General features: G+C 37.5%; 1 protein-coding gene across 3 annotated transcripts in view; it reads left to right on the top strand.

Annotated features, from left to right (window-relative positions):
• Nucleotides 1–20,554, top strand: part of ARHGEF3 (Rho guanine nucleotide exchange factor 3) — a 136,438-nt gene that overhangs the window by 13,426 nt on the left and 102,458 nt on the right. The window lies entirely within an intron of this gene.

Below are 20,554 nucleotides of genomic sequence, written 5' to 3'. Positions count from 1 at the left end.
CCTCCCACTAGACCAGGCTGCTCAAAGCCCCATCCAACCTGGCCTTGAATGCTTCCAGGGATGGGGCAGCCACAACTTCACTGGGCAATCCATTCCAGTGTCTCAACACCCTCAGAGTAAAGAATTTCTTCTAATCTAAATTTACCCTCTTCCAGTTTAAAACCATTACCCCTCATCCTATTGTTACGTTCCGCAATAAAGCGTCCCTGCCCAGCTTTCCTGTAGGCCCCTTTCAGGTGCTGGAAGGCTGCTATAAGGTCTCCCTGGAGCCTTCTCTTCTCCAGGCCAAATACCCCCAGCTTTCTCAGCAGTATTGGGAGATGTAGTTTTAAAATTAAGTAGAAGAATTATTTTTTGTAAATGTTTGCATAAATTTTATGTTATTTAACAACAGATAAGGAAAAAAGGAAATAGTTTTTTATTGTGGTTTTTAGTTTTTAGCAGAGTACCATGGGACAGGGTGTCATGGGGGATGGCCAATGGAAAAACTCATGTTCACTTCAACACTGCACCAGTTGTCCTCATGGAATCTTTCACATATGGCAAATGTCTTAATGTTGCTGTGCTTGTGTGATGCTGTTACCAGTACCTGCAGTACTATGTAGGCTTGTAGTGTCTGGAGATTCGTGTCCTCGGAGACATTACAAAGTCAATAGTTTCTGCTTTTTATTAAAAAAAATTTACTCTGTACTGGAGAAAAAAATAATTATGCTGTTCAATGGTAGATATGGAGAAATGCTTACACTTTAGGACAATTTTTTTGTGAAATCTGCCACTGACCATGCAATTTTTAGCACCTTCTTTGGTGTTTTCATGGAGGGGACAGGGTGTTGAGAAGGCGTTGAGACTATTTCAGCTGTGTTAATCAGAGCCTGCTGATTTTTACTTGCTGTTGTTCACTAGGGTTTAGCTAGGGTTTTGTTACATTATTTATCATGTAGAAAACAACAAAATAAAGTCATGACAGGGAGCATGGCACCCATAGGGACAAAAAGCTAACTTACATTGTTTTTGTAGTCTGAGAAATACTCTTGAAAAGCTAAATAATTAGAGAAATATTAGCAAGTTAATGTTGTATTTCATACTGTTTGTTTGTCAGAAATCATGTAGAATTTTTTTTTGGTTTTGTTTTTATGTAGAATTAAATTAACAGCATCACAGTACCTGGAAAGTAGTTTCTTTTTAAATGTCTCCCACTATTCTACTACTATTCCTGGAACATCCTCAAAGCTAGAAACAAAATCTTTGGATGAAGGGGCGGGATGAGGAAGACTTGTGAGCTTCCTTCCTGACTCACAAATCTAGTGAGGGATGGGGAATTGTCACATGCTGTTCCTTTGTTTGATATCTTTTATTGTTTTTTATCCTGCTTGTGGTATTGAGCAATACAATTTCATTTTCTGCATGGTATTTCTTTGTAATGCTTATGGCAATTCTTGATAATGTTGCCTAAAATAGGAGTGTATAGTTTGTGGTATCAAGTATTAGAGAATCATGATTTGTCACTTAGGGACAGTGGTGGAAAATAGTGAAATTCACTTGTCTACAAGTCTTTGATTTGGCTTTGGTTGTGTCTGTCTCACTGCCCCCCCCCCCCCCCCCCCCGGCAAATTCTTGTATCTATTGTTTGTATATGCTAATCTACAATTTCTTTGACAAGCATTCAGTCATACTTGCTAACATTTTTAGTCATTGCCTTCCTGCAATTCTTCATTAAATTAGTCAGAGGTTAGAGCAGAGATTGTTCTCTCCTTCAGGAATTAAATACATCTTTTTATTTAATAGCCTAGGATGCTTAGGAGTTCTAATTGGGAGAGAAAACAGGTTTAGTTTTTCAGTCACTATAAAATAACCTGGGATTTGAGGTTAAATAAATATCCACAATTCAGAATATCCATCTGCAGGAGCAGACATACTCTGAAAGTCCCTCCCTGTCACTGAGATGTAGAGAATTGTTTCACATTGTAGGGTTAGTTTAATGCAATTTATGTGGCACTTGGAAATAATTATTTCTATAACCACTAGAGTATTTACACTGACTGGTTGTATGGTTACTACTGTGTATATGGATGTATGTTTGATAAATACTTGCAATTGGCAAGATAAATGTGAAATGAAAATTTTAAATTAGAATCTCACCTTGTAGACTTTGTTGGCTATGAGTAAGTATGTGACAGCTTATGAGAGTGCTAATCAGGGGCAGTAGAAACTTGGACTGTATTGTCTTGACACTGAAGTGTTTTTTACTGAAAGATGAATCGGTCAACACTTCAGTAGTTAAGGATATTTTGAGATTTAACTCTTCTGTCAGCAGAGAATAATACATGCCGTCATAGGCTTTGTGATATCCTTTTATATTTAAGTACTGTGTATTAGGTTATGGAAGTGTTGTGAAGAGCCAGATTATCTCTTAGAGTAAATCGTGGGGTCTGTGCTGAATTACAAGGAGCTGAAAATGTTTAACCCAGCTTTAGGTGTGTTTTGTATCTCCTTAAATGTGTTTCAACCTGTATATCAACCAACAATATCACTTTTACTAGCTTCTTATTTTGTCAACCAAACCCTTGTTTGTTAGAAGAGCATCATGTTTGCAGTCTGTGGAATTTTAGTTTGGTTTTTGATTTGAGAAGCTGAATAGCAGTCTGATGCACGTCTGGTATAATGCATGCAAGATGTGGCTGACATTCTTTACTATCTGTGACTCAGCTATTACTTGGTGGGTGCAGTAAATACAGTGGTGAACATTTCACTTACATCTATGTGGAATATGTTTGACGTTCTCTAACTTTTTTTTGCGTGGGATTTTGGGAGTATTAGAACTGAATAAACATTATTTTTCTCAGCCTAATAAAGGCCAATGTTGCACCGCATTACTGCATCATGCGTTTATTATTGTTTTTTGACTGTCTGATTCTTGAAACGTATTTACATTCTGATGTGTTTCTCAGTTGTTTTATTTTCATGAAAATGTGACTATTAGTAAGGACTGGTGTTAGTCATCGCAAGATTAGGAAAGTGTGCTATTAAAAGTATGCAGTAACAGTGTATTCAATCAAGTCAAAAGTCTCCAAAGAGCAAAAGCCCTGAGCAAGACCTTATCTAGCATTTAAACATCACTTATGATGCATGTAAAAGGCTTTGATGTTGTGTAAGGCCTTATAATTCAGGTCCCCTAGAAACAGAGGGAAGAGTAAATAATTGACTGGTGGTGATTTTTTCTCATAGCCAGAAGACTAAGTTCTTAACTTTTTACCTTGAGTAGATTATTACTAAAATGTGAACAACGGGTAGATACGCTTAATATCAAGGACACTAATGTTATACAACAAACTTGGGGTGGATTTATCCACGTAACCTTAGTATATTGTGACGTTTTCTCAAGTGCTGTAACTATACTTGTATGAATGTTGTTGTCTACTTTGCTCAGTAAAAGCATGGTGCGTTTGTTCAGGTGGTAAGTGTAAATTGTTTTGCCTTGTTCCATTCCTTAAAGTTGGGATCATTTATGTATTTATTCTTTGTTTATAAATTGCAAAGGATGTTTTAATGACTGACAGCAAGTATTTTATTCTCATAGATTACCCACTGCATGGTGTCCTGTTTTAAATAAAGCTGCCATAAATACATTTTGCATGATATATTTTTATATTGGGGAGAGATTAGAGGATAAACTATACAATGGAAATAAATAATAGTTCACTAAATTACTTTCTCCCCTTCTGTAGAAGATGATAGTGTTACTTTATAGAAGATAAAGTGTCTTTACAGTAGAGTACTAACTAGCTAGAATTTTAAAGTTCACGGAAAGGAGTGCAAGAGGGAAGAACTCTTAATTTCAGTCTCTCAAAAATGCTAATGGGTATTGGGAATTCTATGGTTTAACTGCTTTACTGACTATGAAGATGGCATCTGAAACCTTATCTGCTTTCTTTTTCTAGAGCTAGTACCAGAAAGGAATATAATCTGATAAGATATGAAAAAACTGCTGAAAAAACCCAATCGAAAATACAAGAAATTTAATTCTGAAATAAAAACTTCCAATAGTTATTATATGCTCTGTTTCCAGTTACGTTGTATAGCCATTTACAGTTCTGCCATTCTGTTTCATCAGTGTTTTGTATCTGCATAGTTTGGTACTTCTACAAGATAAAGTTTATTGAGTTCTTAAACTTGCAATGCTTCACTTGCTTCTACTGCTTTTTTCCCCCCAACATGCATAATCAAGATTACAGCAATAAAAAAATGCTAGTAATAGTACTAGTGTGACTTTTGTAAATGCCTGATAACTAGAGGGCACCACAGCAGAGTTCATGTGTGGATGAAATTAATCTGTTCTTGATAAGCAGGAATACTGAGAAATTTAGATGATATTAATTGATGTTACGACCATTCACTATCTGAGCTATTACGGAACAGCACTTAACAAAGGCTTGAGAGCCTTGAAATTCTAGAAGCTACCGGTTTGGCAGATTCTCTGTTTCTTAATGTTGAAAATTGCAAGAAAGGAACTAAAGATAAGGGAGCAAGTGGGATCTGTGTCAATTCATGTACGCTTACTAGGAAAGGAGCTGGCTGGCACGTTGTTTTTCAAAACAAATATGCAGGCAAATTGGAAATCTTCCAGTTTTTATTATTGTGTGTGGATTTATACTGTGCTTCCTCTAGGCTGGATGAAATCTTGCTAGTCGCTTCTTTATCTTTTTACATAGAATTAAGTCAGGAAGTATTTCAGTTTCTTAAAACTAATAATTGAAATTTAGGCTTCTGGGTCTCTTCCGTGACTGAGTTTGTGGTGCTTTGGCTTTCCCTTTCTGTCTCCAAATACTCTGTCACGTTGCTAACTCAGTATGCAGCACCTGTGACAGTCACCATCACTTTTAGAGTGAATCTCTCTGAAAACTGCCTCTGTCATGAGGCTCTGAAGAAATAAATCTATAAATTTTAAAACTAACCAAACAAGCATTGTTACATGTGGACTCCAGTGCCTTCTGTCTGTCTTTGTATTTATGACTTGACTTAAACTGAGTTTGGGGACAGAAATGTCTTTAAATAATTTTTGTTTGTTATTTGTCTTCCGCTGTAAGAGCTAGGTTGTTTTTGTTTCAGCTTTCCTTTCCAATCTGAGATGGAAATGTTTTTGTAATCTATAAAGGCATGCGGGTACTGGTGCTAATCTTGGCTGAGAGAGCAGTGGCGTGCAAATAACAATGTTAAGTATCTTGCACGAAAACTTTAATTTGCAATCTCTCATTTTTTTAAGTGCTATGTGTTTCACTGGGACTGGAAATACAGTCATGTTTCTGCATTGAACTTTAATAGAAGAATAACTTGCTTTCTGGTAAATTTATTGTAGAGAAATTGACAATTTGTAGCTACTATTTTTGGTGACTTTTTGAGGAAGGGGAGCTATTGAAACTCCAGTCTGTATAGTAAGAAGTAAGATAAATACTGAACTTAGGTAGTACAAAAAATAATTGCAAAACTGTCTCCGTAGTTGCATGTTTTGAGGGAGAAGAGCTTCTGTCGTATCTCAGTGTGCACGTATCTAGGGTGCAGGGAGATTGTTAGGATCTTGCTGCTGCTCTTGCTGCTGGTGTGATGCACGACACTGCTTCTTGTCATGCAGCCGTGGCTGGGCAGCCCTTCCGGTGTGGTTGGTCACTGCCTGCCCTACATATGGCTGTGTCCTCATGCCTAGAACACGGTCTCTGCAAGAAGATGCCTCAGTGTTTCCTCCCAAAGTTGGAAGCTGTTGGGAGTTGTAGCCTACTTTTCCTGCTCATTATCGATATCACAGTCTTTCCAGCTCAGCATTGTCTATATGAGGGCTAGATACCATTACAAAACATTGCATTGCTCCTATTTGAAGGGGTATTCTAGAAAAGGGACGCGCACAGAGGTAAAAATGACCATCTTTCATGGGGCTGTCCCCAGGATTCTAGAAGTTTATCCTGTAAATTCAGTGCGGGTGAGATTTTGAGGCAGGAAGGAAACAAGTACAATATGAATCCCAGAGATTCAGGGCTATATGGACTAACTAGTTGCTCTTGCACATCTGGCTTCTGCAATTCTTAAAACCAGTTCAGCTCTAAATGGAGGAATGTTGAATGCATCAGTGAGTTTATGGTTTGTTCCAAGCATATATTTGTCTATATAACCAAATATTCATTCCTTTAGTCAAGTATGTGCTGTTACCTCTGATAAGAAAACCGTAAACATTTGCCAGAAACAAATACTAAGGAGTAAAAAGTTGTGTACTGTTCTGTGTTCCAGAAAGAGATGTACTTTGGGTGTTTTCCACTTCCTTTTTAAATGGTCCAAGTTATTATTAACTTCTCTTGAGTTTTCTATTTAAAAAGGAAAAAAAATAACCCAACAATGGTCTTCTGTCTCTGATTTTGTGTAGGTCACCCAAGACTACACAAAGGATTTATTTTTATCTTTTTAATTCCAGTAGTTTTTTTAAAGTGGTGTGGTTATCCAGAATGTGTCTTCTATATATGAAAACATGGTACTTGCTGTATTTGATCATTAGGATGAGATTTTGAAACTCTTCTTCAGTCACTAAGGCCTGTCAGAAGATTTGAGAAAAATATCCATCAATAGGAAGCAAATTAGTAATTTCAACCAAAATTTTGATTCTCCACCTTGACAATCCAAACTTTATTAAAATTCCTTTCATGGATCCCAGATCCTTATTTTGAATTTTTGATCCGAGTAATTAGTAATGATTTGCTTACTTTGTGATAGTTACCAGAAAAGCTTGTGTAAGTTAAATTAAATAAATAAATGCAACTTTACGTCAAGAAAAAAATATTTTTTTTTTTCATAGTATCATAAGTGACTGATGAAGACAGTAGAATTCTTCTTGGGTTTGGGCTTTTTACAGAGATAGTGGTTTGGTCTTCACTGAAGCCTCACACATTGTTTGGTGCTTGCTGTTCCTTTCCCTAGGCAAGGGATGTGGAATATAATCAGAAGCGAAGTTTTTACTTTTGCTGCTATTGTCTTTTTCCCCCCTTTTTTTTTTTTAATAACACGGCCCTAGACATGTGAAATAGGACATTGTAAATAGACACAGGAAATAATTAATTGAAACATACCAGAATTTTTTTTTTTTTTTTTTTTTTAAATCAGGAGAACATTCTGGAGAGCGGCTTCACAACAATCTGGCTTTTGCAGTGTGGTTAATTTAAAACACTTTTGCCTCTTGGTTGCCTGTTCCAGTTTTCACCATTACTTGACACCACCTCTGTTGCGCCGGTACTGTATTGATCCATTCTGTGAGTGAGATGAAAATAATTCTGGTTAAAAATATCTTTCACAAAAGGAAATTAATTTTTATTTTAGTAATTTCATATGTAGCACAGCCCTACAAATAGTTGTTTGGTACAACTTGGAGGGTGAAAAACTGCAGTAAGTATGGGGTAGGGCACAGTGACCAAAGAAGTGGGCAGTCACAAGGTTTGACTACTTTACTAGGACCTCTTTGACAAAACTAGTGGTTTTTATCCTAAAATGGTAGAGTTATAAAATATATAAGGAAGAGTAATCTCAAATAAAATGACCTAGTTTCGTACTTATCTTCTCTAGACAATTAATGATTACTTAAAAACATTAGCTTTAGGAATAAAAATTTCTTTTTGATCTTGAATTTTGGTGCTGTTTTGTAGCAGGATGCATTATCCGGTATGCTTGTTTTCTGGGGTTTCTAAGAACTTCGTAGGTGAACATTATTATTATAAATGATTGGAAAAAGACTTCAGGATTCAAAAATATACATGTAGTATGTATCAGTCTTATCAAAGGGAAAGAAGTAGGCTCATGCAGTGAGAGTATTGACTTCAGCGAAGCCATATGAAGCTATAACAATTTATAGAGCCAGCCTAAGAATGATATAGGTGTACTTTAAGGATATTTTTGTTAGAATCAAATCCCTGTTGTCAGTTCTTAAGTATTGTATACAATATGTCACCAAAAAAAGTTAAAACTGATATAATGAAGATACCCAGTTTGCTTAATATTATGAACGCCATGCGGTTCTGGTGACTTTACTGGGACTAATTCACTGCAAAATTAACTTGCGAGTAAATTATTGCGACAAGAATGAAACCTAAAAGCTTTTCCACAGAAAAAATGACTACAGTGTTGAAGGCATTGACTAATTTTGTTTGCCTGCTTCTAACAGCGCATTTTCTTTAGGAGGCTGGCCTTGTTTTATTATACAGGTGATGGGGAGGGGGGTGGGGGGAACCAAACAGGAAAGCAAGGGGAAAAGAAATAAAAACACTGGGTGGCAAAAAGTCAAGAAATGCAGGTTAGCATTTAAAACAAACAAGGGTGTAGGGCAGAAGGTGGGGAAAGGCAGGTAGATGGAGGAGGGAAAGCGTCAGGCTGCCCTGAATGTTTGTTAGCTGCACACTCGCTTTCCAGAAAACATAATATGTACATATTTATGTAGCACTCCTATTGCAGTACAGTCCGTTCAGTCCATAGTGGTTGGCCTTACTGCGGCTGAGCTCTCATCTCAGTTGTGAAGCACTTTCTCACTTTTGTAATTCTAGGTTCTTAACAGCTGTTGTTAAGCTAAACCTATTTTTAGTCATTCACTTATTTAGGACCCAACAGGCTTACGATTACACAGCTAGCTTTTTAAGTGATTTCATTTAATAAGGAAAAATGGTTCTACAATGAAGTTCTACCCAGTGGCTAGGTATCAGACCACTTCTTGAATGTATGGGTTATGTTAGTCTGTTGATTATTGTTTTAGCTGAGCTTTAAAATTTGGAAACTCTTTGGTATAGCAACAGTAGTTATTCTGGGGTATTGTGCAAATTGTATTTCAGGTGTTTTTGGATTTATTTTTTTTTAAATCATCTGCTATTTAAAAACCAAATAGAAATAACAGGGTCAACTGAGATTAAAAAGATGCTTGAACTGACATGCCCGTGTCTGCAACATGAGTAAAAGTAAAATAGGAAAGCGGTGGTGTGCAGCTGAAAATCTGCATTCTCATGATGAGGTAGTAAGTAGATACTACCTGGTAGATACTTACCTTAATGCATATGGTTTTAATCACACAACCCTTCTTCCTTAATGAGGATGAGAATAGGGTGCTAAATTGCTGCATACTGTAGCTCACAGACAGACAAGTACTCAAGCTGACTCCTAACTTGTGTGGGACGTAAGGTTTCGTGACATAAATCATCATAATTCTGTTGCAGCTCTTGCCAGCTGCTAACTGATGAAGGAAGAATTATGTGTCTGGAATTAGAGTGAGAAGAGAAACAAGTTTAACAACTTTCCCTGTTTCTCCTATATCCTTGTTCAATCAGAAGAAATGAGTCATCCTGAAGAACTGAATTAAAATGCCTCTAGTCAAGTGCAGTTTAACTGCAGATGTTTGTGATTACAAAAGGCACATACATGTTTGGAGAATAAAAGGTTACAGTGTTTGCAAAAAGGAAGTCCCATAAATTGTGGATTAACACTTTAGATTGATAAAACTATTCTTATTTGCAAAAGGCCTTGAATTAGTTGTTTTCTCGTAATGTCTTACTGCAAAGACAGGAAATACTCTCCTTGGAAAGCTGAAGAATATTCAGGGTAGTTAGCATAACCTAACAATTATGACAGACTATTTTAATAAAGCAGATAAATATTTACAAAATAGATTTAAAAACCCCCACTCTATCTTACCTAACTTTCCTAGTTTATTTAATGTACTTCTCTGTCCATAAAAGGAGTAGTAGAATTGAAAATTGTTATGAAGGAATCCTTTGCATTGAGACTTGCAGCCTGGGAGCCAGTCCCTTAAAGGAAGTGGATGAAGATCCAGGGGAGCGACGTAGAACGTGGAGAGGATGACTCATGTCGTCTTCTGTAGCACAGCCAGAACCAGGGAGAGATGAGAATGTGCTGAAATGGTTAAAGTAAGAGCAGTCGCCAACTGCTGACTTAAGTTTCATGCACACATGAAATGGGCTTTGTAACTGAAGAAAATATGCCCCAAAGGCAAATACAAGTTTAAACATATGTTTAATCATCATGTCTTACAAAACTTGGTATGGATTGCATTTCCTCCTCCTGGATGGGATCAAAAAAAAATAGTCTTGATTGCTGCCTTCAGGAAGGAAAAAAAAGCGTTTGGCTTGCATGCGGGCCTGAATCTGAATCCCACAAGATGGCAGGCTTGATCCGAAATTGGGAAAGGCTGTTCTCTCAGCCCGACAGAGAAACAAGTTGCGTGGTGTTCAACTCACTGGTGTCCCTCTGGTTTCTGGTTGTTCTCCTTCCCCCTTCCCACCTCACCCTTTGCTTTGTTCTGGGACTGCATAACGAGATACAAGACAAGGTGAGAGTTACTGATTGCTGGTCTAAGGCTGCTGCTCGTAGCTAATATTTAGTGTTGGGTTGTTTGTTATTTTTTTTTTTTTCAGGGGCTTTATTTCTTCTTTCTTGGTGAAAAAAGATCACTTCCTAGATTCCTGGATAAAGCTGACATCTGCATTTTGTACATGCAGTTACATTGTCTCTAGATCATACTTCAAACAGTTTCTACTGGTATTACATCTCTTGAGACATTTGCTTTGCTACATGCTTGGTTAAGACTCTGTTGTATTCTACCAGCTTTTTCACTGTTGTGTGTCTCTTTATTGTAGCTGTTAGCCTAGGAAGACTGAACAAACATTTATGAAATACCTAATTGGTTCCAATTCAATGTCAAGAAGTTTTTATACAAGTAAAAGGTAACACCGCCTTTAGACTGTGCGCAGTGGTATTTTGTTTATAAATGTGTATTGGTGAACAGGCCAGTGACATGGCTTTTATACTCTGACGTACAAGTAAATGGAATGTTCACAAAGAGCGTATAGACAGTGTGAAATATAATTAGTTTTTAAAGAGATGAAGAATATTTTAAACCAATAATTTTTAGTTACTTTGATGTAGGAAGGGAGTATAAAAATCTGTCAGTCCACTTGTCATTAAAAGTCTCTTTCTTCCTGATGGGGCATATTGGTGAAATCTAGAAAAGATTTAATAAAAACGAATGTCACTTTGGACTGTCTGTGGCAGTCACTCTCTTGGCTGGAATAGGGATCACTGTAACTGAGAAGATGAATCTGTATAACTTTAGATAAAGAGCCAGGCTTTCTCATTTGGGCATGTTAAGATTTCCCCCCCCCGCCGTTGATGAGAGAAGTGCATGTTGACAGAGTGATAAATAACACAGGCATGGGGATTAGGCTTGGATCACCAGTGTAAATAACTAATACACTATGGAAGGAGGCTTCAGCATCCCTAACTCGTGTTTTGATCATTTGCAAGTTGAAGTCATGATTATAGTGGACAAAACTTTTCCTTCAGTGCAATCTTGCAAATGTCGAATAAATGAATTTGCATAGTTTACAAGAAGGATGAAATCTGTCATCTGTCTCAGTTGCTCTTTTCATGCCATAGAGCCTCATCATCTCATCCAGATACACTGCATTTTGCTGCTTTAGCACGTCACCATATTTGATGAACATACTATGTGTTTTTTAGGAAAAACATTATTATTTAAAGATCTCCCTCAGATGGGTTTGATCTCTAAGTACTGTGTATAGTATTATGACATTTGCACAAGTCTTTTGAGCAAGCAAACAGAGGAACAAGGCAATGTTTTCCTATTTCTGTTTAGAGAGGCTGCAAGATATGACATTAAACAGATGATATTGGTAGTACTTATAGAACATTTCATCAAATACATGTGAAATTGACTGTTCTTTCCAGACTGTGCCTCTACTGAGAATCAGCCCCACCTCCATTAACTGCTATCAGTACTTCAGGAACAATTAGCCCTCCAGGGACCCTTACTCATTGTGGGCAGCTGCTTACCACTTAACTGCAGTAAAATCGCCAGTGTGTTTCAGAACACACCATTTCTGTGATAATTAAATTTTTCCAGGACTTTGTAGCGATTATGCATCCTACAGATTTCATTATAGCTATATTAGCACCATCATCTTTTTGGCCATGGAGATTTTCTGTCGCTTCTTTAACTGGGGTGGAAAAAGTTGTCCACAAAGGCAAAAGTTGATATTTGATTTAAATCTAGTTGCCACAATCTCTTCAGTCTCATAGTGGGTTTTTACTTGTTTTTTTTTTGTTTGGGTGAGTTTTTTTTAAATTATCTTTACCTAGGAATCAGTTTAATACATTTCAGGTTTGTTTTTAAGCATTATGTGGCTGATGAGCTCGTAACAAAATCTTCTCTGCTCAGTTAACATGGGTTTCCATTCGTCCCTCAGCCAGTACCTTTCACCTTTCAACCAAGGCACCCATGCTCAGTGGAGTGTACCAGGTTTTGCTGCATTCCATTGTAGGTGGAGTATGTTTTACTTTTAGGCTGATTTAGAAAAAGCAAGAACTCTTAACTTAAACCCACAAAACAAATTAAACAAACAAAGAAATTGCACTAAAGTACAGAAGTAAATACACATAAAATGTACAGTAGTGTGAACTTCTGCTAATCACTTTGAAACATCTTGATTCTCTGAGTGGGTGTACGTGCACATGCCTATATGAAATGTCTGTGACTTTTTTTTTTAAATGTAAAAAGAAGATCCCAGTGATCCACCATTGCCAGCCATCTGTTTCCTGTGTGCTTATCCTGCTTATCTTTTAGTGATTCTTGTCCTTGTTCATGACTCCTTTTCACTAAAGACTCCAGTGTAAGTTCTTATAAGCAGTCTGCTGTTATTTTATGTACTTGTTCAACATGTAGTACGGTTGAGCTTCTGGTTAATACCAAAATAATACTTATTATTATAAGACACTTAAACTCCTTTTTATTTTTTTCCAAATAGTAAGTGATTATATATTTTGATTTATTTCTTTGACTGTAGAGGGAGCTGGTGATAAAAGTTTTCAAGGAAAACAAACATGATGTTTTTATGGGAACATTTAAACATTGTAGTATTTGGAAACAAAAGAACAGAAACAAAAAGTTGATTTTTAACTTGGTCTTTCTTTTGGGGGATGGCCAGGGGGGAGAAAGCTGGAGAATAGGTGAATGATTAAGTTAACTACGTTTTCCTGTGGGCCCTGCAAATTTCTATAGATAAGTGTTGTAAGGATAGTTTCTACAGATAAGTGTGAGAGGATGATCTGAATACGTGTCTTCCAACCTGAATACGTTTGGTCACCTGCAAACGTCTCAGATAGGAAAGATAGCTTTTCTGTAGTAAGGTGTCATTACATTGCCTTAAAACTAAAATTTTGTGTAAATCTGTAGATTTATTTCTTCTGATGTCGAAAAGAAAACCTGAGCTAATAATAATAGCTCATATGAAGGTCATTATGAACACAAACTCCATAGGAATACATGACTAAACTAAAAGCACTGCAAAGTATTGACAAATACCTGCAAGTGTTTCAGAATATCACTTGTATTTGTTAATATTATGAATGTGTGCTTTTTTCCCTGACTGTGAGCTTCAATATCATTGTAAGAAGCATAAATTAAAATTGAGAAAAATTAACCTGATGTACTGTCAGGAATGCAGGTACTCTGTTTCCTACTGCGTTGTCATCTTCTCTGTCATGTTTTACGCTCAGTAGTGAAGGCCAGAAGCTAACTTATTTTACTAGCTGTCCAGTTAGTTATTTAAAAACTGGATTGTAAAGCTGTATTTTAAAAGGTGAATTCAATTACTTCTATACTTCTGAGTGTGGAGAAGATTTTGTTTCTAAGACTCCCATTTATTGTAGCAAGTTACACCAAAAAGGAGGAGCTCTCAGTTTTTCTTTCTTGATGTCTCCCCGTCCCACTCCGTACAGAACAATAAGACAAAGACGGCTCTATTTTGAAAGCTATATAATGTGTTTCTGTTCCACAGATTAAAATGCAAGTTGTATGTGACTAGATAGATTAAAAAAAGAACACATTGTACTCAAATTTTAAAAAATGGAGGTCTCTTTAATATACTGTTACAGCAATTTTATTGCTGTAATTTCTTTAGATACATTGACATCCAAAACTTTATATTGTATTATTTATTACTACAGCAGAAGATCAGGCAAGTTGTAACCGGGCCTGCCTAGGCATGTTTCCCTCACTCTCGGTATCTATTATTTGTCTAACTTAAAGCAGTAAGTGGAGTCGCAGTAAGTCAACTACAAATCAATAAGGGGTTTGTATCAAAGTGCAGGCAGGGAGAGTGATGATACGCTTTTATTGTACCTTTGTATATAGCACCTTTTCTGTCCCATCCATCAAATTTTGTACATTGGCTTGTTTGCTTTTTCTCTTCCCCCAGATATTTTCCTTTTTCTGAACTAACAACTGACCTTAGGAGCTCTTTCATCTTTCTCCCCTGTGCTGTCTTGATAAGGGGGCACTCCCCAATGAAACAGAAAATAGTGGGAAACGTCCACCAATCTCCATACAAATGAAGAAGGAATTAGGATTAGGAGGCTAAATTAGTTTATCATTAAATGTTGACATTTATTTGCTAACCTGTTAGTTTATTATTCCTGAAATAACAGAATTGTAATAAACCCTTGCAGCTCTTGCCTTCCAATCTGTCAGAGTATGATCTGGTGAAACTTCTACAGAGATCCAGTTAATCAGCGGCGAAGCCTGTTTTACAGCATCTTCCTAATCAATTCTTGTAGGAGGTAAAGCTATCTAAAATTTCTTAGGCATCATATGGTTAATCCAGAGGTTAAATAATAGCTCCTTTTCATGGTCTTTATACTCTGTGATTAAAAATAATTTTCCCTCCTTAATGTTTCTCATTTAATCTGCAGCTCATCTGGCACAAGCCAACGTTTGCCTGGTCACGTATTCTGTAATAGAGTACTTAATTGATTCTTTTGCATTTCATTTCAACAGGGGTTTGAAATTAATCATGAACTTTTCCTTGTTCTCATTTGTGTGTCATTCTGTTTGGAGGATGTTTTAAATTTATATATAATGTGGTTGTATTCACCATTTACAGCTTGGTTAAAAAAAATAAATTAAAATGATTAAACACAGGGAGAGGAGAATTTACAGGGAATCTTCTTGTATATATTACAATGGATAGGCTGCTTAATACCTGTCCGTTCAGAATCTTTTAATTTTCTGTTTACTGGAGTAGGAGAGTTGTGAGGAAATAGAATTTCTTTTGTTATCGTTTGCCATCAGGTTTTTGTATGTAAATGAAAGAGAACACAGTAGTTTACAGAAATCATAGGGCACAGTGACAGAAAGGTCACTGCGCTACAGGTTTTATATTTTGTGCAGCAGAGGGCTGTATTTACCAACAGTAAGTGAATAGATGTTTATTGTTTTGTTTTTCTGTGGGGACTATGAGTGACTACACAGGTTATTTAATTTAAAAAATGTATAATGTTTTAATTCCATTTAAGGCTTAGACAAACTTCTTTCACTTAGTGGTGTTTGTCCTTTGTTTTGGAGGACTTAATATTATGATACTTGGTTTCATGGTAGCTTTTTAGTGTCTGTTTCAAGGTACTGAAAAGGTAAATTCTTCTGGCACCTGAACCATTTCTTCTTTTCCTCTTTGAAGGTTATTCCTGTATGGTTTTGTTCATAGTGTGTATGTATGCTGTGCATGTAAGACTGGACTTTTTTGACCAGCAGTGGCCTTCAGGTCTGCGTGTATATTTTGCGTAGTTTTCTCCTGTCAACCTGGGGAGGTCTCTCTTACAGCTCCGAAATAGCCTGTTTACAACAAGACAACTGTGAAATGTCCACTTACTCTGTACATTGCAGTTTACAAAGTCTGTATACCATAATTCTGTGATCATAAACGAAATAGTCGTTCTTTATATTCGTCTGTTACTGTGGCAACTTCATGCAACTGAAGCAGCTCTCGGTGCTTCCCTGGGGAGCACTGGCCATGAATGTTCATTCTGTTTGTTTTTCTAATAAACAGTACAGATAGGACGTGATCATGTTTTTCTCCTACCGTGCTCCTGCCTCAAGCCTTTCAGCAACTGAGTCCTACCTCCAGAAACACATAATTGTCACAAAGGGTAGGTAGGAAGATTGACAAAGGACTCTAGAACTGGCAAAAACTTGTTTTGGATTCTGAATCTCTGGTGTCATTATTTAAAGGAAATGGTTTTGTGTTACCAAGTTCCATCGAAGATCTTGAGTGTTATTTCCTTGCCCATTTCAACTCAAACTGTTTTAATCAATGATGTAAATAATATTTTTTGCCCAGGAAGGAATGTGTGACTATCTCTTTTGCCAAAGTATTAGAACAGCCTCATCTATCATCAGATCACAGTTGATTTCGGATTTTGCATCTGCTAGAATACCTATCTAGGAGGATAGTTAGTAGTCTGGTGAAATAAGCTGTGTTGTTTCCCTTGAGGAAACTGCTAACCCTTTTTCTGAGCCTAATCTAGCAGTTTAGAAATTGCTCAGGTAAACAAAACTTCGGTGCTACAGAGCAAAATTTGGGATTGGTATGGATGCCTGTTGTCTTGATTTGTCACAGACTTCATGAAGTGGAAATTTTAAAAAAGCACATGAATTTCCTTGGTTGCCAGTGCTAACTCATGTAGGAAAACAAGCTCAGTTATTCAACGTACCTGTATTTATTTGAAAGTCGGATGTCTAGAATTTCAGGTTCTTTTGCGCAGTGACTCATACAGTTTGAGATTTCTGTAAGAATGGAAAGGTTTTTGTGTGACGCTGTTGTAAAAGTGACATAACACCTGCTTTTTATTAAGTGTCATTGTCTATTAGACATTGTATTTTAGCGTGCAAAGATTTACACTCATGATACCAGAGCATGCTTACAATAAATGTCTTCTATGGTAATTTAATGCTCTAATATTTTAGCCATCGGTTAAATCTCAAATGCATTGCAGGGCAAATTTTTATTTGCTGAGGCTTTTGCTCACAGTAGAACTTATTCACTACAAGTGTACTGCAACTCTGTTTACGTTCTGCTAGAGCAAAGATGTAACTGTTTTTATCATGTTTCCATTTAAAGACTACTAAAATACTGTAATTTTTCTTTTCTGCATTTTTCTTTTCCCAGTGCAGTTGAGTTTAGAATGATTACCTTAAAGCTCTTTGTTTACATATCAGACACAGTGTTAATACATCTTTTGCTGTGGTTTAGGTTTAACATCAAGTATTTTTCACTTGCTAGTAATTTTAAATTTTTCTCTCTTGAGACCAGCCGCCTGATTTTATGAACTTTGGGAAAAATCATTGCACTTTTTTCCCCTGAGTAGGATGGTTGATTCATTATGGTAATTTAAAGAACAGACTTTTTTTCCCCCTTTCCGTAGATTTACTTGACACATTTTGAGTTTAAAAAACCAACCAAACCAACCTCCCCAACTTTTATCTCTCTTGGCAGGACATAAGGGGGAGTGGGAGCTGGAAATTATGAAACCATTTACTTTGCTTTTTAAGGTACCTAGAAAAGTCAGATTTGCAGAAAGATGTATGTGTGTGGTTTAAAGAAAGCCTGGTTTCCTCAGGAAATGGCATATGACTGTGCTGTCTCTTGCCAGTAACTTTTCAACCTATAGCTCAGTTTCATTTTCAAAAAGATATAAAAAATATCAGAGCCAACAAAGATAAACTCAAGTTTTAACATAATTGTGTGTGGGTGGAGGTGGCCCCAATTAGCCCCAATTAGTATGGCTATTGCGAGGAAGGCTGCCAGAGCATAGCCGTTTTATGTTCTTTTGGCAGGACGTTGCCACAGATGCGTTGCTCTGAACTAACCACAGCCTTCTCGTGGCAAGAGTGTCACAGAGGTAACGAGGGACAGAAAGTCCGCTGAGGTGTGGAACAAACACAGGGCCTGCTTCCCCAGGAAACCAGTTTTCATCACCTCTGCCCCTTGCAGAGTCTGTTCCAGTGCATGTAAGAGGTGGTGGCTGCTTGCACCAGCCTCTGCTATCGTGCGTGCTCAGTGCTGTATCTCTTTTCTTCACATTCTGAGAGATCATGAAGTCACATGCCATGCATAGGATGTGGCTGCTGCTTGGCTTAATTCTGGTGCTGCCTTACTCTCTTAGGAATGAGAAAGCAGCATCTTATCATTAATCTTTACCCTTATCAAAGAGCCCATACTGGAGCATCAGACTTGCAAGACTGAGCTCTAGATGCTTTTTATTGTTCTGCCACTTCTCCCAAACGATTGATTCATCACATTGCTGCATGTCTATTCTTTCTCAGCTTGAAGTTGTCAAGGTTGGGAGATCTGCATGCAGGGCTATTGAACAAATAATGCTGTCAATGAATCTTGCAGCATCGTTAAATCGTTTCTGTGTTTAATGCAAAAGACCCCACTTTAGTTGGAGGTGGGGAGAGCATTGGATGAAGTGAACTCTTCATATCAGTTTTTCATGGACTCCTAGAACAGCATTTTTGATGTGTTTGGAAATTAAAAATGCTGTACTGAAAGCAAGACGCTATTTTATTAATCAAAAGATACAGTATAAATGATTGGAAAATATCCAGCGGCTTGGCTTCAGAAACATATTTCGCATATTCAAAAGTAGGACCATTTACCTTATGTTCCTGTCACTCTGATGGCTACCAACAGTAGTTCTGGTATCAGTGAGGGAAACAGTACATGATAGATGAGGGGAGGGCAGTGGATGTTGTCTACCTTGACTTAAGCAAAGCGTTTGACACGGTCTCCCACAGCATCCTCATAGGGAAGCTTAGGAAAAGTGGGCTAGGTGAATGGAAAGTAAGGTGGACAGATAACTGGTTGAAAGACAGAGCTCAGAGGGTCGTGATTAGGGGCACAGAGTCTAGTTGGAGGTCAGTGACGAGCGGTGCTCCCCAGGGGTCAGTACTGGGTCCAGTCCTGTTCAACATATTCATCAATGACCTGGATGAGGGCATAGAGTGCACCCTCAGCAAGTTTGCTGAAGACGCAAAGCTGGGGGGGTTGGCTGACACACCGTAAGGCTGAGGGGACTGGAACACCTCTCTTGTGAAGAAAGGCTGAGGGATTTGGGTCTCTTCAGTCTGGAAAAAAGATGACTGAGGGGGGATCTTATCAACACTTATAAATCCATAAAGGGTGGGTGCCAGGAGGATGGGGCCAGGCTCTTCTCAGTGGTGCCCGGGGACAGGACAAGGGGTAACGGGCACAAACTTGAGCATGGGAAGTTCCACCTAAACATGAGGAGGAACTTCTTTGCTGTGAGGGTGGCAGAGCCCTGGCACAGGCTGCCCAGAGAGGTGGGGGAGTCTCCGTCTCTGGAGACATCCCAACCCCGCCTGGACGCGTTCCTGTGCCACCTGCTCTGGGTGACCCTGCTCTGGCCGGGGGTGGGACTGGGTGATCTCCAGAGGCCCCTTCCAACCCTATGATTGTATGATTTTGCATCATCATTGATCAAATCAGTATCTGTTTGATCTCTTCCCTTGTGGTTTATGACTCTCTTACTTCAGCTGCTGTAGTAAGTACAAATGTTTACCTGTGTTCTGGTGCTTTCTGTATTCAGACTGAAAAAGCCTGTTCTCTTGTTTTTGTAATTAGCAAGCTTTTCAGTTTTTGTAATGAAGTACTGCGGTGTATGCCTGCTTCCTAAACCTAATTAATATACCTCTTTGAAACCCAAATATATTATCTATCAGCAAGAGTAAGAGCAAAGATAAACATGCCCTAATTTGAAAGCATGGCATTAAAAACAGTTTCAGAGGAACCATAATAGTGTTGAATGTCTCAAAAAAAACCCCAAAAACCTGGTGAAAATACAGAATGAAGCGGTGTGCAGTTGTGCAACTGCTAACATTCTGCAGTGTAGCAAAAAACAATAACTAGTCAGTCTAAAACTATAGTTTCTGCATTATAAAGTGATACTATCTTGGAGAAAAAAAAAAGATACTGTATTAGCTTATGTGATGAGACTATGTCAATATCTGCAAGGGCAAATAGCCCACAAATGTTTATTTATTTGAAAGCAAGTAATCTCTGGCAAATTCATATTAAAGAGTTTTCTGGTACGAGTTATTATTCCTTATTCACAAATAACTGTGGAAAAACTTTAGTTTCATATACAGCTGGGTTTATTTCGTAGGGCCTTCTGACAATCTTTTCAGTAGGTGGTTTCAGTTCTGTATTAGCTTTTTTTGTGCTTGGATAGGAAAGTTTTGGTATGTATGGCACAAACAAAGCAGGAGTATATGGATTCTTGTTCATGTTTTTTCGAAAAGCAAGGTACAGCAGAGTGATCTCAGCAAGGTTGATAATATATTAAAATAATTAATTATTTGGGCTCTTTATTTATTTCTCTTAAAAAATAATGTAAAGAAGCATTGGATACTTAGTAGCAGTAATTTTTCCTTGGTGGTGTGTACAAGTGATGTTTCTGCTTGCAGCTTTCATACATGGTTAGTTTGTGACCATTAAGCACTTTCATTGCATTTGTTTTGGAGGCATCTTAAAACAGGTAATCTGAGTCATAGGCCTGAAATTTTGGTTTGACTCTTGTCTTCTGCCTACATCAACATACACCAATAGGTTTGAAACAGAGAGTGAAAGCACACTACAATGCAAACAAAGTAACA

This window comes from Larus michahellis, chromosome 10, assembly GCF_964199755.1.
Source record: "Larus michahellis chromosome 10, bLarMic1.1, whole genome shotgun sequence".
Classification (NCBI taxonomy): domain Eukaryota; kingdom Metazoa; phylum Chordata; class Aves; order Charadriiformes; family Laridae; genus Larus; species Larus michahellis.
This window is presented reverse-complemented; position numbering and strand designations above follow the sequence as displayed.